Genomic DNA, 26,037 nt, shown 5'->3' on the forward strand with positions numbered 1-26,037 from the left:
GATGCTATGATCTTAGTTTTCTGAATGTTGAGCTTTAAGTCAACTTTTTCACTCTCCTCTTTCACTTTCATCAAGAGGCTCTTTAGTTCTTCTTCACTTTCTGCCATAAAGGTGGTGTCATCTGCATAGCTGAGGTTATTGATATTTCTCCCGGCAATCTTGATTCCAGCTTGTGCTTCTTCCAGCCCAGAGTTTTTCATGATGTACTCTGCATATAAGTTAAATAAGCAGGGTGACAATATACAGCTTTGACATACTCCTTTTCCTATTTGGAAGCAGTCTGTTGTCCATGTCCAGTTCTAACTGTTGCTTCCTGACCTGCATACAGGTTTCTCAAAAGGCAGTTCAGGTGGTCTGGTTTCCCATCTCTTTCAGAATTTTCCACAGTCTATTGTGATCCACACAGTCAAAGGCTTTGGCATAGTCAATAAAGCAGAAATAGATGGTTTTCTGGAACTCTCTGGATTTTTTGATGATCCAGCGGATGTTGGCAGTTGGTTCTCTAGTTCCTTTGCCTTTTCTAAAACCAGCTTGAACATCTGGAAGTTCACAGTTCACATATTGTTGAAGCCTGGCTTGGAGAATTTTGAGCATGACTTTACCAGTATGTGAGATGAGTGCAATTGTGTGGTAGTTTGAGCATTCTTTGGCATTGCTTTTCTTTGGGATTGGAATGAAAACCGACCTTTTCCAGTCCTGTGGCCACTGCTGAGTTTTCCAAATTTGCTGGCATATTGAGTGCAGCACTTTCACAGCATCATCTTTCAGGATTTGAAATAGCTCAACTGGAATTCCATCACCTCCACTAGCTTTATTCATAATGATGCTTTCTAAGGCCCACTTGACTTCATATTCCAAGATGTCTGGCTTTAGGTGAGTGATCACACCATCATGATTATCTGGGTCGTGAAGATTTTTTTTGTACAGTTCTTCTGTGTATTCTTGCCACCTCTTCTTAATATCTTTTGCTTCTGTTAGGTCCATACAATTTCTGTCCTTTATTGAGCCCATCTTTGCATGAAAGGTTCCCTCGGTGTCTCTAATTTTCTTGAAAAGATCTCTAGTCTTTCCCATTCTGTTGTTTTCCTCTATTTCTTTGCACTGATCACTGAGGAAGGCTTTCTTATCTCTCCTTGCTATTCTTTGGAACTCTGCATTCAAATAGGTATATCTTTCCTTTTCTCCTTTGCTTTTTGCTTCTCTATTTTTTCACGGCTATTTGTAAGGCCTCCTCAGACAGCCATTTTGCTTTTTTGCATTTCTTTTTCTTGGCGATGGTTTGGATTCCTGTCTCCTGTACACTGCAGTATTATTTAAAATAATGAAGATATGGACACTACCTAAGTGTGATTAATAAATAAAATGTGAAATACAGACACACACATATATGTATGTGCGGTGAAATACTATTCAGCCAGAAAAAAGGATAGAATCTTGCCATTCGCAACAACACGGATGGACTTTGAGGGCATTAAGCTAAGAAATAAGTCAGAAGGTGAAAGACAAAAACCATATGATCTTTAAATCTTAAAAAACAAAACACATAAAAATCATACCAAACTTACAGATATGGAAAACGGAATGATGGTTGCCAGAGGTAGGCACTTGGGAGCAGGTCAAATGGATGAAAGGGTCTAAAGGGTCAAACTTCCAGCTATAAAATAAATAAGTCATAGGAATGTAATGTTAGTGTGGCGACTGCAGTTAATAATACTGTACTGCATACTTGAATGATCCTAACAATGTAAATCTTATAAGTTCTCATCACATACATACAAAACTTTGTAACTATGTGTGTTGATACAAAAGACTTATTATGGTGATCATTTTGCAATATATACAAATACCAAATCATTTTATTATGTACCTAAAGTTAATATAATGCTCTATGTCAATAAAACCTCAATTTACAAGTTTTTAACATAAAAAAAAAAAAACATGGGGAGGAAAAAAGGGAGAGCTCTTTGTTTTCTTCCTGGGTAGCAGCCAGGTCAGCAAAGAACTGATGAGAATGGATAGGATTTCCCAAAGTAGAGAACAGAGAGACTGTGCCACACTTTCTCTCCTCCACATTCCAGCATTATCACTGTCCTTTACTCTCAACATACTCTGGCCTAACTCCTTCTTCAGCCTCATCCTAGGCCACTTCATACCATAGTCATCTTCTGCAGTCAACTCTAACCTTCTGCATGGCCACACTCCCCACCACTGTCCTTTAGCATGTAATGCACTTCACTACCACCATAACTTTGCCTGTGTGCTCTATCAGAAATGCCCTCCCCATCCCTGCCTGCCTAGAAAACTCACCCCCATCCTGAAAGATCCCACCTGCCCTTCAAGTCAATAAAATAGCTTGTCTGTATTCTTCAGCTCTTTATCCTATGAGTTTTATGTTTTATTATTTTCAGCTGTTTAGCAGTCTGTCTCCCTCTACTTATATGCCACTTAAGGGCATGTATCAAACCCTTTTTTCTTTTTTAAAGATCATTTGGATGTGGACCATTTTTAAAGGCTTTATTGAATTTTTTGCAATATTGTTTCTGCTTTATGTTTTGGTGTTCTGGCCATAACGCATGTGGGACCTTAGCCCTCCGACCAGAGATCAAACCCGAATCCCCTGCATCAGAAGGTTAAGTCTTAACCACTGGACCACCAGGGAAGTAGCTGACCTACAAGAATCTACACAAAGAGAGCATGACTAGTACTCCAGTATCAGAAACTGCAGCAAGTAAGGCATTAGAGTGGAGGTCATGGCAACCCACTCTAGTATTCTTGCATGGAGAATCCCATGGACAAATAAACCTGGCAGGCTGCAGTCCATAAGGTCGCACAGAGTCAGACAGGACTATAGCAACTTAGCACGCATGCACGCACACAAGGCATTAAAGAATATGGTTTAGTTAAATGTACAGTTGGCTCCTCTGGTGGCTCAGTGGTAAAGAATCTGCCTGCAATGCAGGAGACCTGGGTTCAAACCCTGGGTCAGGAAGATCCCCTGGAGAAGGAAATGGCAACCCACTCCAGTATTCTTGCCTGGAGAATTCCAAGGACAGAGGAGCCTCACAGGCCTCAGTCCATGGGGTCTCAACGAGTCGGACATGACTGGGCGACTAAAACATAACACACACAGTCCTCAGGACTCCCCTGGTGGTCCACTGGAAGCTCCCTTCCAATGCAGTGGACTCAGGTTTGTTCCCTGGTTGGGGAACTAAGACCCCACGTGCCACGGAGCAACTAAGCCCACTCACCACAACTACGAAGCCCACACACCACAACGAAGACCCCGAATGCCGCAGTGAAAATCCCGTGTGCCACAGCCAAATAAATAAATAAATAAATATTTTTTTAAAAAAAGAATCGTTCTCTACTGAGACTCCATCCCCAACATTAGCCACTCAGTATATTACCTGTGAATGAATGGAGACCTTTGCAACGCCCTTTTCCGAAGGTCATTTCATTCACCTGGAATTTTCCTGCCTGAGCAGACCCCGTCCATCACACACCCTTTCTGAAAAACAAGTCTATCCACCACTCATTGCCTGAGATTGCTTTTCAATAACACATCCACCCTGTAACAACCCAAGCACTGTGCACTCTCCATGACAGAGATGTCACGAGGCATGAGCCTACAACCCATACTGGGGTCTGTTCAGAACTGGGGCCCCTTTCATGAGTGTGGCAAATGTGTTTATCTGTCAGGTCTCTTGGTTGGTTAGTGTTCTTTTTGGAACAATGCAATCTGTATTGCCAATAAGTAAGGATTCAAAATAAACACTGGATTTTGAATTGGATTCAAAGTCATTGGGTTAAGTGACATCTCAAATATTCTTCCCAGATCTTCCCACTGTCAGTTCTACCCACTGCCTGAAGTTTTCAGCTCCTGCACATTTTATAAATCTGCCCTCTGGCACCACGAGTGGAGAACAGGCAGGTCTAGGTGGTACACTGTTTTGATTGTGCCATGTTTCATTGTTAATGTATCAAACTCCAGTTTATGAGGTTAGAAACTTGGGAAAATTTAGGGAAGGGACAGGTAGGTGAAGCAAGGACAGGAGAATTAAAAGAAATAAGAAAAAACAAATCTCAATGCCTAAAATGTGCAATATATCAACAGAATTGGGAGGTTCACATAAGAGTAAAGAAAAATGCTATTATCTAAACCAAAACACTTACTTGTGGTTAGGAAGATTCTGGGTATATACATATGTATATATAGTCTCAGATACATATATATGATATTTTAAGGACAAAAGGAGACATTAATGCCAAGCAGTAGTTCTATTTTTCTAAGCAAGATGACACTAGAGTATTATTTTAATGCAAAATGAAACATGAACAAAAATGACAATTTTTGCAGAACAATTAAAATTTAGTTTTTCAGTTTACTATAAAATACAGCACTGATATGTTCTACCAAGTGTCAGAATTTAAAAAAAGGGGGGGGGGCAAAGCATTTATGAATAAAGTGGTTGTAACGCGGTGGTGGGAAAAAAAAAACCTGATTTTCTTATAGTTAAAAATAGTGAAAGGATAGAGGGCGGAGAACAGTGGAAGGCATGTCTAGGAAGACAGGTGGGAGTATTCCCTAACTGATCTCAGAGGCCAGGCTCAAGCATGGACTCTGTCCTGGTGCAGCGAGGAATGATCAGGGACGGAAGACAAGGGTGTGAACGGCCAGCTGCAAGAGCATCTCAGAAAAGGGGAGAGGTCACAGTGGTAGATGCTGTACCAGAATCCAGACTAGGAGGCATGGGATGGAGCCAGGGAGGGAGGGTCCCCCCAGAGCCCCTTTCCTCCTTTCTCCCCTCTGCCTCCTGTCCTTTGATTTTCTTTCTTTTTTTTCCCACTCATCCCTCTCCCTTCATCTTCCTTGTTTCTCTTTCCCCCTTCTTCACTTGCCCTTTCCAGGGGCCATTTTCCTCCCCTCCATGTCTCTCCTCTCCCCTCTCCCTTCCCACAGCTACAGTTTGACATACCTTTCCATCACGGAAGACAAGAGTGATGGGGTCAGGATGGTCCTTACTTGAAGCCTGGCTCCCCCAATAACTATATGATCCTAGCAGGCTGGCCTCAGCTTATCGGCTTAGGGACACAGAATAGCTGCTCCCTTTTTGGGGTGTTGATTCCTAGTCAGGCACTCAAGCAGCACGTTTATGGACATTAATGGAATTCACCCTCACAATCATTCGTGAACGGACTGATCTTATCACCTCCATTTAACCAGAGGGAACTGAGACCTACAAATGTTCAGCAACTAGCTTGACATCACAGGAAGGAAGACAGCAGGGATCTGGGCCTAAGGCCCCCACCTCTTCATCAGCAGGCATCATCCACAAGGAGGTGGCAGGGTGTCAGGAACAGTCTGGCCTCAGTGCACTTGATATGCTTCCAGAAAGGGCTCTTCCTTTCTCTTCCATAGTTAATATCTCTTCATCACATCTGATAGAAAATGTATCTATCTTTAAAACTAAAACATATAAAAAGTTCAGCAAATAGTATTCATATGCTTAAAGTAATGCTGTTTATTTTGGGGAGATTGTGGGGGAAATCATCAGGTACTTGCTATCACTCTCCCATTTGGCCAAAGCTGTTTCTCCTGGCACAAATATATGCTGAGGTTACAGCTGGAGAGACACCACGCCACCATCACTTGTATTTTCAAAACCAGACACACACACACACACACACACACACACACACACACTGCCATGCAACACACATACTTTCTGTGAAGAAATGTGGATAATTTTAAAGAACACCTTTCGTTAAAGTGAAAAAAATGCTTTTCATGGTTAATAAAATAATTTTAAAATTTCAGTTCAGTTCAGTCACTCAGTTGTGTCCAAGTCTTTGCAACCCCATGAACCACAGTATGCCAGGCCTCCTTGTCCATCACCAACTCCCGGAGTCCACCCAAACCCATGTCCATTGTGTCGGTGATGCCATCCAACCATTTCATCCCGTCATTCCCTTCTCCTCCTGCCCTCAATCTTTCCCAGCATCAGGGTCTTTTTCAATGAGTCAGCTCTTTGCATCAGGTGGCCAAAGTACTGGAGTTTCAGCTTCAGCATCAGTCCTTCCAATCAAGATTCAGGACTGATCTCCTTTAGGATTGACTGGTTGGATCTCCTTGCAGTCCAAGGGACTCTCAAGAGTCTTCTCCAACACCATAGTTCAAAAGTATCAATTCTTCGGCGCTCAGCTTTCTTTACAGTCCAACTGTCACATCCATACATGACTACTGGAAAAACCATAGACTTGACTAGATGGAACTTGTTGGCAAAGTAATATCTCTGCTTTTTAATATGCTGTCTAGGTTAGTCATAACTTCCAAGGAGCAAGTGTCTTTTAATTTCATGGCTGCAACCACCATCCACAGTGATTTTGGAGCCCAGAAAAATAAAGTTAGCCACTGTTTCCACTGTTTCCCCATCTATTTGCCATGAAGTGATGAAACCAGATGCCATGATCTTAGTTTTCTGAATGTTGAGCTTTAAGCCAACTTTTTCACTCTCCTCTTTCACTTTCATCAAGAGGCTCTTTAGTTCTTCTTCACTTTCTGCTATAAGTGTGGTGTCACCTGCATAGGTGAGGTGAGATATTTCTCCTGGCAATCTTGATTCCAGCTTGTGCTTCCTCCAGCCCAGCATTTCTCATGATGTACTCTGCATATAAGTTAAATAAGCAGGGTGACAATATACAGCCTTGTCATACTTCTTTTCCTATTTGGAACCAGTCTGTTGTTCCATTTCCAGTTCTAACTGTTGCTTCCTGACCTGCATACAGGTTTCTCAAGAGGCAGTTCAGGTGGTCTGGTATTCCTATCTCTTTCAGAATTTTCCACAGTTCATTGTGATCCACACAGTCAAAGGCTTTGGCATAGTCAATAAAGCAGAAATAGATGTTTTTCTGGAACTCTCTTGCTTTTTTGACGATCCAGTGAATGTTGGCAATTTGATCTCTGGTTCCTCTGCCTTTTCTAAAACCAGCTTAAACATCTGGAAGTTCACAGTTCACATATTGCTGAAGCCTGGCTTGGAGAATTTTGAGAATTACTTTACTAGCATGTGAGATGAGCGCAATTGTGCGGTAGTTTGAGCATTCTTTGGCATTGAGTTTCTTTGGGATTGGAATGAAAACTGACCTTTTCCAGTCCTGTGGCCACTGCTGAGTTTTCTGAATTTGCTGGCATATTGAGTGCAGCACTTTCACAGCATCATCTTTCAGGATTTGAAATAGCTCAACTGGAATTCCATCGCCTCCACTAGCTTTGTTCGTAGTGATGCTTCCTAAGGCACACTTGACTTCACATTCCTGGATGTCTTGCTCTAGGTGAGTGGGAGTGATGACACCTTCGTGATTATCTGGGTCATGAAGATCTTTTTTGTACAGTTCTTCTGTGTATTCTTGCCATCTCTTCTTGATATATTCTGCTTCTGTTAGGTCCATACCATTTCTGTCCTTTATTGAGCCTATCTTTGCATGAAATGTTCCCTTGGTGTCTCTAATTTTCTTGAAGAGATCTCTAGTCTTTCCCATTCTATTGTTCTCCTCTATTTCTTTGCATTGATCGCTGAGGAAGGCTTTGTTATCTCTCCTTGCTATTCTTTGGAACTCTGCATTCAAATGGGTATATCTTTCCTTTTCTCCTTTGCTTTTTGCTTCTCTTTTCCCAGCTATATGTAAGGCCTCCTCAGACAGCCATTTTGTTCTGCATTTCTTTTTCTTGGGGATGGTCTTGCTCCCTGTCTCCTGTGCAATGTCACGAATCTCCATCCATATAGTTCATCAGGCACTCTATCAGGTCTAGTCCCTTAAATCTATTTCTCACTTCCACTGTATAGTCATAAGGGATTTGACTTAGGTCATACCTGAATGGTCTAGTGGTTTTCCCCACTTTCTTCAATCTACGTCTGAATTTGGCAATAAGGAGTTCATGAAATGAGCCACAGTCCGCTACATAAATGCATGAAGAACAAATTGAAAATCACCATTCAGTAACTGCTGATGTTTATATCAGCTTACCTTTTTTTGAGATCTATTTTCAGGATATATATAATTTTTCCTTTTTGAAAAAAATTACATCCTACTCTATAAGTACCCTGCATTTCCTAAATGATACTATATCCTGAACATTTTTGTATCAATATATGAAGATACATATCAAAATTTCTAATGCCTGCATAATATTCCATTAAATGAACATACTGTCATTGTTAGGCAGCTCCTGACTGATGGATATTTACACTGAAATACTATTTCTAATTAGGGTTTGGTTCAACTTTTTGGTCTCTTATTTTCCCTTGTTCTATGAAATAACACAGGTAGTATTAAAAAGTCAGTGGGCCAACTAATAAAAATTTAAAAAAATAAAAAATAAAAAAAAATGAAAAGTCAGTGGGGCAAATTGCAAGCTACTTCCAAAACTGAAGTTTAGATGAGACTCTGACCATGAAACCTGAAGAATCAAGAGGGGATGAAGTCAGCAGATCTGTCAGAACAACCCAAGATCCTGCCAACACTTACAAGTGAAACATGGCAAACAGTCACCACACCTGTGATCACTGGCTCACTGTCAGTCTTTGGCTCTATGCTGTGAGCTCCATGGGAAGCTGTACTGTCCACAGCTCAATCCCCAGCACCCGGTGCGTAGCTGATCAATAAGTGTTTGCCGGGTGAATGAATCTCAAGGATAGAGAACTAAAACGAAGTCATTTCAAAATGCTGAATTTAATCAATTGAATTATATTCTGACAAAAGAAGGAATGTGCACCAGAAAGGGAGATGGTACACACAGCGTGTCTAGGAAAAGCAGAGTACAGAGGCAAAACTGATCAGTGTTTCCAAGAACCTGGGGCAGCAGGAAGAACCCTCTTATGGAGAGGGATGCATTAAGCTCTCAGGGCTCAGTGACACGGACCACCAAGAAGATCCTGCTCACTCCTCCTGCCCTGAACCCACACTCATCAAGCACATCATTTAGTTTCCAGTGTGGACGTGCATAAAAGAAGACACAGGAATCAGCAAACTCGAGGCCCAGGCTAACAGCCAGCTACTCTTATCATGAATTAATACTCTGACATGACACCTTTGATGAGACTTGGACTTGGGTAAGTCAGTCTTCTGAAATCTGAACGTCTCTGACTGTCCTAACAGGGCTGAATATTTAAGCCATGATGCTGAAACATGCTGATCACAACATGGTACCTATTGTGAAAGCCAGGCTTCTATGAAGGTGGCCCCCACGCTCCTCACTTTCAGGAATTCATACCAGTGTAAACCCTCCCCCGAGTGTGGAGGAACCTGGGACTTGCTCTTAACCAACAGAATACAGCAGAGACCAGCTGAGTGGCAATTACCTGGTCTCCACCAGCAGGTGTAGTCACCTGGGGTTATGACACCAAATTGTATAGGGTGTGGTTCTGCTTACTGGGAAGAGAATAACTATGTCATAATCTAACATTTAAGTCTGTTAATAGATATCTAAATGGTTTCCTTGCTTAGAAAAATCTCAAAAGGATACTGTAGAAAGAATAAGAATTTTAACAGGTTTTTTTCTAACATTGGCTCTGTTGTGGCCAGTAGAAGCAAATTATGAAATAAATCTAGTTTGCTGCAAGAGATGAAAACACAAGAAATACCAATTTATCCCATCAGATTGGCAGGTGAAGTGTGAACAGGAACACATGGGACACACTAGGGACAACGGGAACACCAGGTGGGAATGTGAGTTAGTACCATGACTTTGGAAAGTAATCTTCAAGATCAAGGAAAGCTGAAGATACACAAGCCTCATGGCCCAGCAATTTCACTGCTAAGAACTTCCCCAAAAGCTTCTCACACATGTCCACAGGAGACCTTTAGAAGAATACTTAAGGCAGCACTGTCTTCTAAAAGCAAAAAAGTGGGCAGAGAGGGGAACTGAACACCCATCATTAGGCAAATGGATGGATAAACTGTGATAGTCATGGAATGAAAGAACTAGCAGTTGTGGAAAAATTGGATTACAAGTCCAAAATGAGTGAATCTCACAAACATATTAAAAAAGCAAGCTGAAGAAGGATATGGACACGATGATGACATTTTAAAGGTTGACATTTATAACATCATAAAGGTTTAAAATGTGCCAATTAACTTGCCAAATCTATAATATCTAAAGATGAACAAGGAAATGAACAACGCCAAATCAGGGTCATATTCATCTCTGAGTGGGAGACAGAGGACTACAGGAGGCTTCAACTCAAGGTATAACATTTTACTTCTTCCATTTATTTGTCATTACATCACTGAAAAGGAAAGTACTTCCTCCTGCCCCCTCCTTAAAAAAACACAAATCTGTAAAGATCATGAGCTTGAAGGGAGTCAAACTGTTAGTCCTTCAAGGACATGCACAGAAAAAACTTGCCCTATACATTCTGGGGAGCACCAGATCAGAATTACAAGGCAATAGTATCTAATCTCCATCAAATCTCTACCCTTCATGCCTTTTTCTACGCTTAATATGTGATCTTATCTAGACATTAACATTTCTATAAACACATATTGGTTAAATGTCCACCAATAAGAGAGTAATAAATTAAAATGAACTGTGGTGTTGGAGAAGACTCTTGAGAGTCCCTTGGACTGCAAGGAGATCCAACCAGTCAATCCTAAAGGAAATCAGTCCTGAATCTTGATTGGAAGGACTGATGCTGAAGCTGAAGCTCCAATACTTTGGCCACCTGATGGGAAGAACTGACTCACTGAAAAAGACCCTGATGCTGGGAAAGACTGAAGGCAGGAGAAGGGGATGACAGAGGATGAGATGGTTGGATGGCATCACCGACTTGATGGATATGAGTTTGAGCAAGCTCTGGGAGCTGGTGATGGACAGGGAAGTCTGGCGTGCTGCAGTCCATGGGGTCACAAAGAGTCGGACACGACTGAGCAACTCAACTGAAATGAAAATTAAAATACGGCACATCCACTCAAAAGGATATCTATAGCTATTTAAAATAATGGTTACAAAGAGTATGAAGTAACACGGAAAAGATTTACTACCTATCATGTTAGGTTTTGGTTTTTTTTAAAAGAACAAGATTTGAAAATGGATTTTCAGTACTATATAAAACCATAACCAGGGCCTAGAAACCGAGCTTTACTCCATGGCACCACAATCTAGGTGGTGCAAACAGTTTATTTAAAGGACCCCATAAATGTTTAAGTTCTACCCCTGCCATCTCCCTCTCCTCTACCACCCCAAGGTGGGGCACTCACCCAACCTGGGGTCAGCACAGATGGATGAGTCATCAAGGACAAGACACCTACTGCCCCTCCCGTGCACAGGCCACCCTCACCTGCCTCCATCCCTCTCCCATCGGACACCCCTGGGCCCCTCTCTGCATGCCTGCATGCTCCTGTGACTTGGGGCTGCCTTCCCAACCCACACCTGTGGCCACCCTGTGCCACATCGCTAATATTGTTCTGTGGTGTGAAGAGCCCATATTGAGCAAACGAAGTGTTTTCAGTAAAAGGAAGAGGAAGAGGGGCTGTGCAACTGAGGCCAGAGATGATGACTTTCAAAGCCAAAGTATCCAGATTGATAAGAAAGTCAAAGAGCTTTCCATAAATTAAGACAGGGTGCAGACTGGGGGAAAGTCTCTGAATTATGTGCATAAATAAGCACCCCCTGTCTCCTACTTAAAGACAGGCAGTTTCCCTCTCTCAACACCTGGCCAGAATTTTGGAGAAGAAATGAGCATCTTTACTAAAATATACTGGGTTGGCATACTTTAGGAGGTAGATGCAATATGGTTTTGAGGTGGATCTGGGGGAAATCTGGGTAAGTCACAAAGGATGGAATGTTATAAGGCTTTGCATGTGTGCATGCTAAGTCACTTCAGTAGTGTCTGACTCTTTGCAACCCTATGGACTATAGCTCACCAGGCTCCTCTGTCCAAGGATTCTCCAGGCAAGAATACTGGAGTGGGTTGCCATACCCTCCTCCAGGGAACTTCCCGACCAGGGATCAAACCTGTGTCTCCAGCACCTCCTGCACTGGCTTGTGGGTTCTTTACCACTAGTGCCACCTGGGAAGCCCATCAAAAAGCCTTACACAGCCTCTAGGATGCTGGGCACCCTCATACCAAAACGTCCCTCTTTGGACACATTAGGTCAATGGCAAATGAAGCTTACCTTACACAGCCTAACATTTTTTTCAATAGCACATTACCCCAGCAACCCAGAAATCCCTCAGTCATTCTGGAGACTGTGGCAGGGGTTCCAGCTAGAAGTCCTATTGCAATAAAGTTTTTTTTAAATAGTGGAAAGAAATAAATCAATATATAAACAATGGCACTGGGTACATTTCTATTCTACTTTTCCTTCTTTTCAAAATACTTCAATGAGTATACTATTTTCAAGACAAAACTTTAAGCAAAAATTTGTTGCATAAAAGAATGAACCAATGAGAAGACACACAGACAAAAACTGCAGAAATTGCCCATTTCCAGCTATCAAAACCAAGGAAACATACCTGATCCTGCATTTAAAAGACAAAATGGTTTAGTTAAAGTAAGTTTACTGTTAAATTTTTATTGTGGTTAAAAACATATTAAAAAATTTACCTTAAACATTTATAAGTTTACAGCACAGTGTTAACTAGTCACACAGTGCTATACAACAAATCTCTAGAACTTTTTCATCTTCTAAAACTGAAATTCTGTATCAACTGAGTAACTCCCAGTTTGCTAATCTGTACCCATTCCCTGTGGGCCAATGCAGGAGACTTAAGAGACCTGGCTCAATTTCTGGGTTGGGAAGATCCCCTTGGAGAAGGAAATGGCAATCCACTCCAGTATTCTTGCCTGGAGAATCCCACGAGGGGAGCCTGGCAGGCTACAGTCCATGGGGTCACAAAGAGTGGGACACAACTGAAGTGACTTAGCACATACCTGTGAGCACCAAATGAGACTTGAGCCCAGGACCCTCATTAAAGCCCTCATGGAGCCCCTGATCACCCGTATTTCAGGCTTTGGGCTGCCCAGGGAGAACCACCAGCATAGCATTCCAAACACCTTAGGCTCCAGGGAGAGGGTGAGATTTCCCCACTACCTAACTCTGCCACGGGGTCCCAAGGCAGATATTTCCAATTGCTTTTGTGCAAAAGGCCTTGATTCCACTTTGCAAGAATTCTTCCTTTCCCCTCCACGCTAGTGCATTCACCAGAATTCTGTTGAGAGTGGAAAGGTGAAACGTGGCTGTATTTCTGACCCCTGCAAAAACGAACTTCAAAATGTTCAAAGCATTTACAGTGGCCTTCTGGTCAAGGCAGGGACCACTGCATAACTGATGGGATCCCGTAAATATGCAGCACACATGTGACCTCTGGCAGGTCCAGTGGGGATTATGAGTGGAAACTGAAATCACAGGACCCCTGGAACCCAAGGAATGGCCATGATGCTGCTCTAATCCACTCTGCACAGCTTAAAATGATGCTAACAATTTTAGGAGATCCCCTGCAAAAACAGATTGGTTTCTGTTCCCATCTATTAATAACAGCTATTTTGAAATGCTATTTAAATCTTCTATTGTTATTTGAACTTCTCGTGGATTCTGGCTCCCCAGCTGAGCTGCTGGGGGGCTCCAAAGACTACATACCCTGTAAGTCTGTAACCCCCTGGAAGTCCAGTACAGTGTCCCTACACAGATGCTGATAAACATTTCTTCATTTGCTGGTTCTTCCTTTGTAAGGCCCACCGTTCTAATTAGCCAGTGGCCCTGCCCAAGTGACATATCGACTGCTGACTCAAGATCCCTTCCAGCTGTGAGCTCAGCAGGCTGCTCAGGGTGCCCTGAATGAGGACGGGCTCTCACCCATGCCCACACCCACACCACAAGTGCGTTCGTATTACCTTTCAGGTGTTTTAGTATGATCAACAGCTATATTTGGCAACTTTTCTTTCTAGCATTAGAGAAGGCATTAGAGAAGACACATTACCAAGTGTTAAAAAGGGAATCTGCCAAATGCACCAGCTAGAACAGAAAAAGTATTATTAAAAACCAGCGTAAACTCCCTCCCTCCTAAACCACCTCCACCTCCGATGCATCCAGGATCGAACAGAAGAAGGAAGGCATCATGACTCTATACTCACGCAGACACAACGCTAGTCGTGACTCTGGGGTTCTACCCGACACGAATCTCTGGCTGAAGAGCTAAGGACTGGGGATGGGCAGCCTCCGGTCTCTGCCCTTTTCCTCACACATAGCGGGAAGGGGCTGGACTTCTCTGCTGAACACAGGGGTCTGTGAGAGACTCTTTTATTTTGAGGAATGACTTGAGTTCAGCACATTAATATTACAACTATTTTAGAGACAGCATGGGAGGCCTCCTGAGCTCTTCTAGAGATAATTAAAACCAGGGGGGAAAAAAGAAATCTGAAATAAACAAAAAACGAGCTGAAGGCACCAGGGGTTTCTGAATAACATCTTCCTGGTAAAACAATTTTAAGAATTTCATAGTGCAAAAGCAACCCTACTCATTCTCTCCCACATAAACACGCCTGTTATTCCAGCCCCACTCAGCCAAGCCGCAGGATCTCTTGCCTTCACTTCTGTAGCTCCTCTGTCCAAAGACGTCATCCACACAAAAGCATTCTTAGGACAGAAAAAAGGCTGACCGCAGCCAGCCAGTGAGGCACACCACAGGGAGGAATACTGTGGTTCCAGTAACCTCGACAACTCACCATCCTGCAATCAGATAGTTAAGCACAAATACCAATTTTGCCTTAACAGAGACTGAAAACTTCAGGTCTTTCGATGTTTATCAACCAGTATGTTCCCAGTCATTTTCTTACTGTAGCAGAAAGATAATCAAATAAACCATTTTTAGGACTTTCCTGGCAGTCCAGTGGTTAAGACTCTGTGCTTCCACTTCAATGGCACAGGTCTGATTCTTGTTGGGGGAACTAAGACCCCACATACTGTGTGGCAAAGAAAAACCAAAATTTCATTATCACTGATAACTACATTTTCTAATACCAAGAACTACCGACGCTTGGGGGGGTGTGTGTGCTCAATCACGTCCAACTCTTTGTGACCCCCATGGACTGTAGCCTGCCAGGCTCCTCTGTCCGTGGGATTTCCCAGGCAAGAATACTGGACTGACTGGCCATTTCCTGTTCCTCAGGATCTCCCTTACCCAGGGGAAGAACCTGGTCTCCTGCACTGGCAGGTGGATTCTTTACCACTGTGCCACCTGGGAAGCCTGACCCTTGGAGGGGAGGGGATTAAAAAGAAAAAAAAAAAACCCCACTGAAGTACAAAGCCATTGTTTTATCCTTTTTCACCTGTTTTTATGTTAAAAACCCACGGAATGTCAAACGGTATCCAAGAAGTCAAAAAATAAAATCATCAAACTAGGGAGAGGGAAGAACACAGAAGATTTATTAAGAGATAGGAACAGGCAGAAAGAGTGAAATAAGGAAGAGAAGACAGTTAGGGCATGTGGAGGGAGAAAGGCGGTGCTGGCGGGAGCAGGGGAAAAGAGTCAGCCAGACAATAGGGAGGAGAGAACAGGTGGTTCCAGGGCTTGAGGGAGGATGTGAGCCTGAGAAACTGCTCCTCACACATTCCGCTGCTCACTTGCGGTGTGAAGAAATAGATGGGCCATTTTTAATACGCTGGTAGATTTCTCTACTCTTTTTCAAGCCAATCTGCCCTCTGTTTGTCTTGACACGTAGATGCAAAGTTAAGATGTCATCGGGAGAGAATCATTTACTCCACTTACAACGTGGAAATACCTTTCTGAATTACGTATCATTTTGCAAAGAGGCCTTATTCTGAGCCCACACCCACCTGACTCCTGAAGTAAAGCAGAGGTCTCACACCCACCACCCTGTACCACATGGCAGATAACTCGAAGGTCAGCCTGCGCCTGCGCTTAATGACTTTAATCAAGTCAGTTAGCCCAGTCAACAAACACTCATTGAGCCTCTGCAGTGCTGAATAAGACACAGCCCCCGCACGCAAGAGCCTCGCTTCAACAGGGAACTAGAACAGACAAGCCACGGTGCAGGAGTGAAGAGGCTCCTCCTAGCTGAGGGGTGCGGCTGCCTCCAGGCAAGAGGCAGGATGGGTTTGAACTGGGCCAGCCAGAAATGCATTTGAGAATCAGGCAGGTGAGTGGAAAATTCAAAGGGGTGGGTCAAGTGAAGGCAGGACAGGCTGAGAAAGGGTGGAGGGAGGACAGAGCAGAGGAAGTGCTGCCTGGTGCCACGGACCTGGGCTCCTGGTGGTAAGCCATGCTAAACGGTCACCGGGACCACGTACGGAGGCCTTGACTCCACAGCAGGATGGAAAGGAGGAACAGAAAGGAGGGGACACACTGAGGGAGATGCTGCAGGGAGCATTGCAACACTCAACAACCGGCTGGATGTAGGGGTGTGAAGAGCAGAAAAGTCAGAATAACCCAAGAGAGCAAAAGCAGGTCACAGACAGCGTGATGACAGCACGGAAATCATGTCAGTGCCCCAAGAGGGAGATGGTAAATCCCTTTAGGATGCTTCCCTGATGATGGATAACCTGGATCTACCCCCAAGAGAACTCCAAACCCAAGTTAAAAGATATTCTACAAAACCACCAGCCTTGCCCTTCCAAAGTGCCGAGATCACGAAAGACAAGAGAATGACTGAGAACTGTTCAGAATAAAGGCAGTGAACAAGGCAAGACAACTAGAAAAGCACAGGGTCCTGGAATGGATCCTGGACAAGTAGGAGGCTTTTTTTTTTTTTTTAAGATTTTTTCCCCTTCTTTTGCTCTAAAACATGTTATTAGGACTTTTGGTGACACTTGAATAAGGTCTATAGAATAGACAATAGTACCAATAGAATCAATGTTAATGTACTAATTCTGATGCTTGTTATGTCAGAAAATGTCTCTCTTTTAAGGAACTATACACATTGGAGAGGGACATAAAGGGGCATCATGTCTATAACTTACTCTGAAGTTTCAGGAAAAATGACAAATATGTGTGTGCGAGTCTGTGCATGATGTGTGTGCATATGTGTGTAGAGAGAGTGACTGCGTGAGAAAGAAAAAGCAAGTGTGGTAAACAGTTATACTTATAGAATTTTGGATGAAAAGTATACAGGAATTATTTAAATCTTTCTTGCGAATTTTCTGTAAATCTGAATTATTTCAAAATAAAAAGTTAAAAAAGGAAAAAAGATTAAGGAAGCTAGGAGGAAGAGCTCTTTATAGACAAAATAGCTGGGTTTCTGGGTATTATATTCTGAATGGGGCTTCCCTGGCGGCTCAGTGGTAAAGAATCCACCTGCCAATACAGGAGACGCGGGTTCCATCCCTGATCTGGGAAGATTCCACATGCCGCGGGCAATTAAGACTGTGAATCACAACTACTGAGCCCGCACTCCAGAGTCTGAGAGCCACAACTAATGAAGTCCGCACGCCCTAGAGCCTGTTGCTCCACAACAAGAGAAGCCACCACAATGAGACGCCCATGCACCGCAAGAGCCCTCAATCTCCGTAACCTGGGAAAAGATCATGCAGCAATGAAGAACCAGCACAGCTAAAAATAAATAAATAAAATTCCTTTTTTAAAAATTCTGAATGAAATTCAGAAGGCAGGGCTGGAAACGGAAGTCTGAAGGCATCTGGGGGAGCTGAGCAAAACCTGGCTAAAAGCGGAGCTCGAAGGCTGGGACTGAGTAAGGAGGGACCAAAGAAATGAGAGAAAGGGAGTAACAGATGGACCAAGTTCCCAAGAGAGGCAAGAAGGAATGGGGAAAATCCAGAGGATGGAGCACGCAGAGTACACAAGTTAATGGTGGGTAAGGGACTGATAGACATTTTCTTCCTCGGATGAAGAAAATAAAGAAGGTCAAAGAAGAATTAAGAAAGAATGCTTGAGGACTTCCCCGGTGGTCCAGCGGCTAAGACCGCACACTCCCAGTGCAGGGGCTCAGCTCAGGGAACTAAATCCCACATGCCTCAATTAAAAGATCCCGCATGCTTCACTAAGACCTGATGCAGCCAAATAAATAACTAATATATATATATTAAAAAAAGAATGCTTGGGGTAGTGAAGAGGGTACAGTGGAAACTTACATTAAAGCAGAGGGCAGTTAGCTCCAATGTAAACATCTTCAATCTCATCAATGAAAAAAAAAAAAAGGAAGGAAACTGACTGGATGTTTAAGGAATGGAAAAGTCTGGCATCACCTCTAAAGAAATGCAGCTGGTATTTCATAAAAGATGGATTTCTTTTTTAGCAGAAAAGTAAGACCTAGGTGAAATTAGAGCTAGCATAAATCTGCAGTGGAACCAGTGCAAAGGTCTTTGTGATAACTTGGCAGATAACATGGCAGACTGGGAGAAGAAAAAGCAGATGATGAGGGTGATTTTGGACTGACGACTGGAATATGAGAAGCCCAACATGTTAAGAGAAAGGATTTGGGATTCCAGACAAAACCAAAATGGCTGCAAAGTATATCCTCCAAATAGAGAAACAGAGCCATAAAGGATTGTAGTAGCAAGTGACCAAGGGACCAGAGTCCTCAGTGATGGTTAGTCTGGTGTAGTAGGTGGGAAAAATCAGCCAAGAAAACTGACATCCAAGTTCCAGATCTTGAAGGTGGAAAAAATTCCCATGACTATACAAGTCCAAGAAGTGAGCCATTGATGTGGAAACTGAAGCCACAGGAGTTGATACGAATGACCTTCAGGAACTCAGTGAATTAACAGAACCTCAACATAAACACCAAAATCGCCGGCAAGAGACAAGGTAGAAACGAGAATCAAGTAGTTAATCATGTTTGTTTGTTAATTTTTTTGTAGCATCAAGTGAAATGATTCTGTCGACTTAGAAAAAATGTACAATGTGAGAGTTTCGAGTTCAGTTTTTTTTTTTGGCACAGAAAGAGGACTGCAGCCCAGGAGACAGTACTTCAGATAGCTTTGAGAAACTATTCCAAAGAGGTAGTGGGAGAAGGTCAATGTATGTGACTTTGGTGACGTTTTCCTGGTGGTTCAGAAGGGAAAGGATCTGCCTGCAATGTGGGAAACCTGGGTTCGATCCCTAAGTCGGGAAGATCCCCTGGAGAAGGAAATGACAACCCACTCCAGTATTCTTGCTTGAAGAATCCCATGAACAGAGGAGCTTTGCAGGCTACAGTCCATGGGGTCACAAAGACTTGGACCCGACTGAGCAACTGGCACATCAGTTCACTTTTTGGTAAAGGAGGAGTTCACACAAACAAGAACTTATCTTTGCAAAGGTTTTCTGCTAGTCACAAAGAGCTGATGTCACCATGAAGGGATTAAGTGCTTTTCTAAATATGAGGAGATTCAAGGATTGGGTTCATAAAATCAGTTCCTGAAAATGTCTATCTGAAGACCAGTTCTGCCAGTTTTCCCAAAGCTCAGACTGCCTCATTCCTGTTCTCCACCACCACCCCCCGCCCAACTCCCTTTAGGGCATGTCGAAGGTCACAGAGTTGCAGCAGCACTGGTTTCAATCCCCACAGAGGCCGATGGCAAGCGCCCTTGGCAAGCACCAATTTGTAGTTAATTCCCAAACTCGGGTGTATATCAGAATCACCTGGGGAGCTTTCTTTTCCCCTTCCCATCTCTCCTCCCCCTCCTCTTCCTTCTTTTAAGGTTTGTTTTTAAAATTAAAATGTTTAGGTCCTCCCAAGCTTGATGATTCTAAGGCGGTATGTTTGGGAGAGTCTGCAGTGCCATGTTTTTCAAAGTGCTCCAGGTGATCCTGAAGAGCCACTAGGCTGGGCAAGCACTGACCCAGACAAGAAGGAGGAGGGTATGGAGCACAAGCAGATGGCAGGAACCGTAGACAGAAGACTGTCAGGGATGGGTTAATGGTTTGGAGGCGGCATTGGGAAGCAAGAGAAAACCCAATCCCTGCACCAGTGAGATGAGAGAGGGATGTTCTGAGGGCAGTTGTTCACTCAGCCTCTGGAGCTAGGGAGAGGACAGGAAATGGACTCAGCTGCAGCAAAATGACCACAAAGGCAGGTGGCTGCAGGAGGTACAAAAACAAGAGACTGAAAGGCAGGCTGGAGAGACACATAGGCTAGCAGCCTCAGGACAGGAGGCTGAATAGTTTGTTACTAAGGGATCCAAGGGTAATGAGGTGTGATTCATTTAAGGGTTCCGAGGGCTTAAGTGGCGGGATTCTTGGGCAGTAATGATTTGGTATCTGAATGCTATCAGATTTCTAATATGTAAACCATTTAAGATTACTAAACCTCCGGGTAAACAAGCTCGCAGAAGCTTATTCATTAACACTGAAAAATCTGTCTTCCCAAACCACATTTTTATACAGATGAAATCACCCTGGAAGGAATATCAAGGTTTGCTTTGGAGCAGAAAGCCAGACAGGGCATTGCCTCCCTTCCCTCTCCCAGGGAGAGAGAAATTCATGAACTGAGAATACAGAAAGGGGCCCCAGCCAACGTCAAGGACAGAAGAGGTGATACAACTGACTGAGTCTCGGGAGCGCTACTACCCACCCACCCCCCACATACCCCGGTGGGCAAATGCTAGGGAGGTTTCTCAGTAAAAGCCTGGTTACCTTCACAAACCCAACTCATTAAAAGAACAAGCAGCAAACATTCACCCCTGCTTCTCAGAGAGCTGCACTTTTGTGGATTCAAATCATTCCAGCATTATTTCTGCTTACTCCTATGAAATAATTTCTAACACTGACACACAGACTTTAAGATGAGGGCGTGAGCGCAGCCACACAAGCACGCGCGCGCACACACACAACCTCGTGCATACTGAAGAAATGACTCACTTAATTTGCTGCTGCCTGCCACTATTGGGTTTTGATTCTACCTGTTCAAATACAAACTTTCCTATTAGATTAACTACAGGAAACAAGAACTCAGGAGCTTTAACCCTGCTTTTCTTCACGACTTTAGAGCACCCAAGAGGCTACCCGGGCATCATGAGAAGCCACTCTCTAATCAAGCCACTGCTTTCTCTCCACCGTCTTTCACAAAACGATAACATATCTTACCACTTTGAGAGCAAATTAATGGAAACTCCTGGTAGAAATAGCGTGGCTAACGCTTGTATGTCCGGCACCTGCAGTACTTGGGGCACCCTTCTCAGCTCACAGTACCATGGCAGCACCCCGGAACTGCAAAGAACCCGAGCCCCTCCTTTGAAAGATGAGAGAAGGGTGGGGAGGGGGCAGAGAGATGAAGCCACTGAAGGTCACTCAGCTCTGAGGAGCGGGACAGCTGACTGGGAACACTGCCCCCTGGCAACGTGTGCTCCACCCCAGCGCCCCCAAACAGTCCCTCGGGGCTTCTGCTGGTGTGCCAGCATGCAACCTCCCCCGGCCCCCGCAAAAATGCAATGCCAGTCGCGCCCGGTGCCCAACTTCATCCATTCGCGTCAGCATGCAGTTAACCCTCTCGCCGGCAGTAGGTCACATGAGCCACGCTCAGCTCTCTCTCGCCCAAGCCTGGCCCACCTCACCCCGGGGGCCGTCCCAAGGTCACCGGCGGGCCCCGGGCGCTCCCGCCACGGGGGACGGGAGGCGGCCGGGCGGCGGTCCGGGACGCCGCACTCACCGGCGCGGGGGGCGGGCGCGCCGTGGCTGCCCATGTCCTCGCCGGCGCGGCTGGGTGCGGCGGCCGCTGGCGCGGGCTGAGCGGGGCGCCCGGCTGCGGGCCCGCGCCGCGGGGAGCGCCGTCCAATCAGCGCGCGCCTGCCGCCTGGCCCGGCGCGCGGCCCGGCCGGGTTCGCGGCTCCCGGGGGGCGCGAGCCGCCGCGCGCCGCCCGAGCGGCTTCCGGGCGCGTTGCCTGGACGCGGTTGCCGTGGCAGCCCGAGCTGGAGGCTTTCCCCGCGCCCGCGCCCGGCCCCGCGGCGCCGCCCCTCCTCCCTCCGCGTTCCCACACCCAAAATAGCCTCTCCTCCGGCTGCTGTTTCCCACCCAGCTCGCAGCCCAGCGACTCCGAGTCGGCGGGCGGGGATTTCGCTTATTGGAAAATAAATCCTGTTGTAGGGCTGCTTGACTTGAAGGCAGAGGTGTTGAAATGGTGCCTGATTAAGATAATAGCCGTGGTGGCTGCAGTGTAATTCTCTTCAGAGCCCTCACGTCCCTTCTTTACCAAACCTCTTTCCCACAAACAGCGTTATTATCTCCCCCCACCCTCTTTCTTCCACATCGGGGAGAAGTTATTTTATGAGGCCACTGTCTGGGAAACAGCTTGTGCGTTGACGCCCCACCAGTGCAGGGGAGCTAAGTAACCCTCGAGGCGGCCAAGTGACATCTTAATCAATCACCCTGACACTCGCCACTGGGACCAGGGATGGTGTCTCATTGCAGCAGACGCGAACGCAAGAAACATCTGTCACCACCCGTCTTCTTCACCTCCCTTCCTTCTCCCTTCTACCTCATCCCTTTCCCAGGGTGTCCTAACTCTTTCCACCTTCCTCTCAATGTGGATTCTGAGCAGGATGCACAAGCTGATCCACTCAAAATTTTGCTTCCTGTCCGTGGGCGGGATGTAGCGGAGTTGGGGACCTCCACCTATGCCCGCCTCGTCACCTCCGGTTCACCTCTCTTTCGCGTCGCTAGTATTTACCTAGTAAGGGTGTTCCTATCCGTCTACCCCGGGCATCATGAGAAGCCACTCTCTAATCAAGCCACTGCTTTCTCTCCACAATCTTTCACAGCCTCTTCAATCCAGGGAAAGGGGTAGGACTTGGTAGGCAGACCCTGGGCTGTGGAGTCAGGCTGGGCTATTCTGGAATCCTCTCTTCAGCAGTGATTTCTGTGTGGTCTTGGATATTCCGTTTCCGTACGTATAAAAAGGAATAATACCCCCATAAAGGGTTAATGCATCCATAACATTCAGGGAACAATGTTTATAGGATGCTTGTCAAATGCTGGAAACTGTGCTTAGTTAGCCCTGATACATAATGGTGAAGAAGAAAAAGAGAAGCAGATTTCTGTTCTCATAGAGCCGACAGCAAGAGACACATCAGTCAAATAACAGACACCCTTGACACTGCTATTGCCATAAGCAGAGTGCATGACCGCGAGACCTGTGGTCTGGAGATCTGACCTAGGAGAATTCTTTTAGCTCAGTGATTCTTCTTTCCTTTTTCCCCTTTGATTCCCACTGCCTGGCACATGGTATGCACTCAGTAAATACATATGGAATTCAATGCTGTGTCATGGTGATAACAGTATCACGGCAGTTTCACACTACGTTTTTGCCACTGAAAATATATTTGAAACATACATAACTGGCTGCTATGTCTGGAAAGATGTGCAGGTCTTATCGGAAAGTACTCATTCAAACCCAGAGCCCATCATGAAGAGTCTCGAGAAAGGTTCAAAGTGTTTCTCGCCTGTCCACACGGGGTTACTGTAGTAAGGTGTGCATCTCAGATGGGCACATGAAAGTCCTCTTTGCCTCATCCCTCTCCCCTTACTATTCCACTCTCTGCCCTGGTCCCAGCTCCATTCTGCCACTTCCCTTTGATACAGAGCTGCAGGACACCCATTCCTGACTTCCTCAGAGAGCAGCTGCCTCCTTAAAATCCTCAGAGTAGAGCATCTATAAAACAGAAAACTCTCTCCGGTACTTCTGCTGCCTTTGAAGCGTAACTGTGTTTTGTATTTGCCACAAGACTCCATCACTCTCAAAGGTAGAGAAGAGGACCTGGTAAGTGAGGGCCCTTGCTACATATATACACCATTTTATTCTGACTTTTTAAAAATCATATCAATTAGCATAAATAGAATCCAAAATTTTAAAAGATTCATCAGTAAGAAGACACTTAATTGTAGCTCTTTCAAACTCTGAACTCCTCAATAAGAATCCTGAAATTTCATAGTAGCCTTGAATTAGCACCATGACTTCCCACTTCTGACCTTTTTTCACCCCTGTTCAGGTGACATGTTTTGAATCCTGAGGAGACACAGTGCACAATGATTCAAGCCTACCTTATTTTTTTTTCAGCTCAAACTATTTCTGTAGGATAAATTTCAAAGAACTATCTGTTTTTCCAGAATTGTTTGATTGTGACTCACTACAGGAAATGGATTTTTTGCATTAAAAAGCTGTGTATTACAAATTATTTAATACTGGCAAAGATTACCAAAAATAATTTCATCAAAGAGAGCAATTTTATAAACTTCATGGCTAGCGTACTGTTCAGCAAACAGTTATTAAATACAAATAACAAATGCAATATATTTTGCTAGATGCTGTGGAGATTTTTTTAAAGTGATTTATGACTCATGGGATCTGAGTTCCCTGACCAGTGATTGAACCCATGTCCCCAGAAATGGAAGCGTGGAGTCCTAAACACTGGACCACCAAGGAATTCTCAAAACTGAGTTCTGGTCCTACCTGTGTTTTAGCACCCAAAAAAGTCATGAAAATACAATGTAAGGGGCTTCTCTGAGGCCAGTGAACAGGCTCACCCAAGGACAGGTCAAGGGATTGTATAGGTCAAAATTGATGTTTGTAAAAAGGCTGGGAAACAGGCCAAGTATATGGTGAGCCCTGCAGAGTGATTAACACTTTTATCTTCTAGGCAGCAATTCTCAACTAAGGCTTATAACTCAGTGGGGTGACAAGATCCATTGTGAGGTGTATCACACAGTGGTCTTCACCAATAATAAAGTGCCAAAGGATTTACCCACAAGCAATGGTCGTATGTAGGAACCAGAAACTGGAAGAGGGTTCCCACAAAAAGAACAAGGAGGAAGAATAAGAGACAGTAGGGATGATCTCAGAGAGGCTCTGGGGGGAAGGTTCAAGGTGACAAGTCCCACAGAAGTCAAGAAAATTTAGGGACTAGAAGGTCACTGATGACCTTCATGGGTATTTTTGAGTTATCAGACTGCTGTGGGTTAAGAAAAGGCTGGCTGCTAGAAAAATGCAGGAGCAGGTGTGGGTCACACTTTAGAGAAATTTGAAGTGCAGGGAGGGTGAGAAATAGGTCAGGAGAAGGGTTTTTGGTGCTAAGTGAACATTTTCAAGATAGGAAAAAATAGTCTTTGCATATATGTATTGTTGGACTCATGAAGAAATAGAGCACAGTACATCGTTTTGCACTAACTCAATCTAAATTCTGCCACTAACTTCATCATCACCATATCCATTTCCTTGTTAAAAATCTTTCATCAAATAAGAAAAATCTTACATTGAACAAAGGTAGGGTTCAGACCTTGGGACATTATTCTGTTAATAACCAGTTAATAAAATATGTGTTATTCCTGATGACTTATCTTCTTTTCTTTTGTAACTGACTTATCTTTATTGCTAATAACTTCCCTTCATATGTTGGCTAATTCTCTCAAATATGTTTTGCTTCTGAATTTGTTGGTAACTATCCATCTCATAAGGGTTTTTAAAATAATTATAATTAGAGTACAACCAGCAAGGAAGCATAAAATATTGGAAGATTCTTCCTAATAGTGTTAACTTAGGAGATATCATCTTTGTCTTAACTTAGGTAATTGCTGGTGTACGTAGAAGGGCAAAGGTAGCCTGGATTGTGTTGAAATAGCAAACAACTGAGCTTTAACATGATACTAACTCACTAGAAAGTGAAATCTGGAATAAAGGAAAATTTATCTAAAGAATTTATGGCCAGAGCTCTATAATAATTCTATAATTAAACTGATTCATCCCAAACTCACTTCAGTGGCAAAGGGAGTCCTATAGAAAATTCCATTGCAAGGACTTCCCTGGTAGTCCAGTGGTTAAGAATCTGCCCTGGCAAAGGAGACACAGACATAGAGAATAGATTTCTGGACACTGGGGCCAGGGGCGAGGAGGAGAGGGATGAGTAGGGAGGAGAGGGTGGCACAAATGGAGAAAGTAGCACAGCAACATATACACTAACACATGTAAAATAGATAGCCAGTGGGAATCTGCTTTGTGACTCAGGGAACTCAAACTGGGGCTCTCTGATAACCCACAGGGGTGGGATGGGGTGGGAGGTGGGAGGGATGCTCAAGAGTGAGGGGACATATGTAT

The 26,037-nt window shown here is 44.2% G+C and overlaps 1 protein-coding gene across 6 annotated transcripts in view; it reads right to left on the reverse strand.

Annotated features, from left to right (window-relative positions):
• FAM81A (family with sequence similarity 81 member A) overlaps positions 1-21,736 on the reverse strand; it is an 82,560-nt gene extending 60,824 nt beyond the window's left edge. Inside the window, exons 1-2 of one of the 6 annotated variants that reach the window (XM_070469214.1) lie at positions 21,603-21,736; positions 1,566-1,654 (exon numbers count right to left, since the gene is read on the reverse strand). The gene's annotated coding sequence lies outside the window, so the exon portion shown is untranslated. Of the gene's footprint in view, positions 1-1,565; positions 1,655-21,040; positions 21,198-21,507; positions 21,525-21,602 lie in introns of those variants that run through there. The other 5 variants (XM_070469218.1, XM_070469213.1, XM_070469217.1 and 2 more) reach the window with 5 other exon arrangements.
• Between the last annotated feature and the right edge of the window lie 4,301 nt (positions 21,737-26,037).

The sequence above is a fragment of the Odocoileus virginianus genome, chromosome 6 (genome assembly GCF_023699985.2).
Source record: "Odocoileus virginianus isolate 20LAN1187 ecotype Illinois chromosome 6, Ovbor_1.2, whole genome shotgun sequence".
In the NCBI taxonomy this organism is placed as follows: Eukaryota; Metazoa; Chordata; class Mammalia; order Artiodactyla; family Cervidae; genus Odocoileus; species Odocoileus virginianus.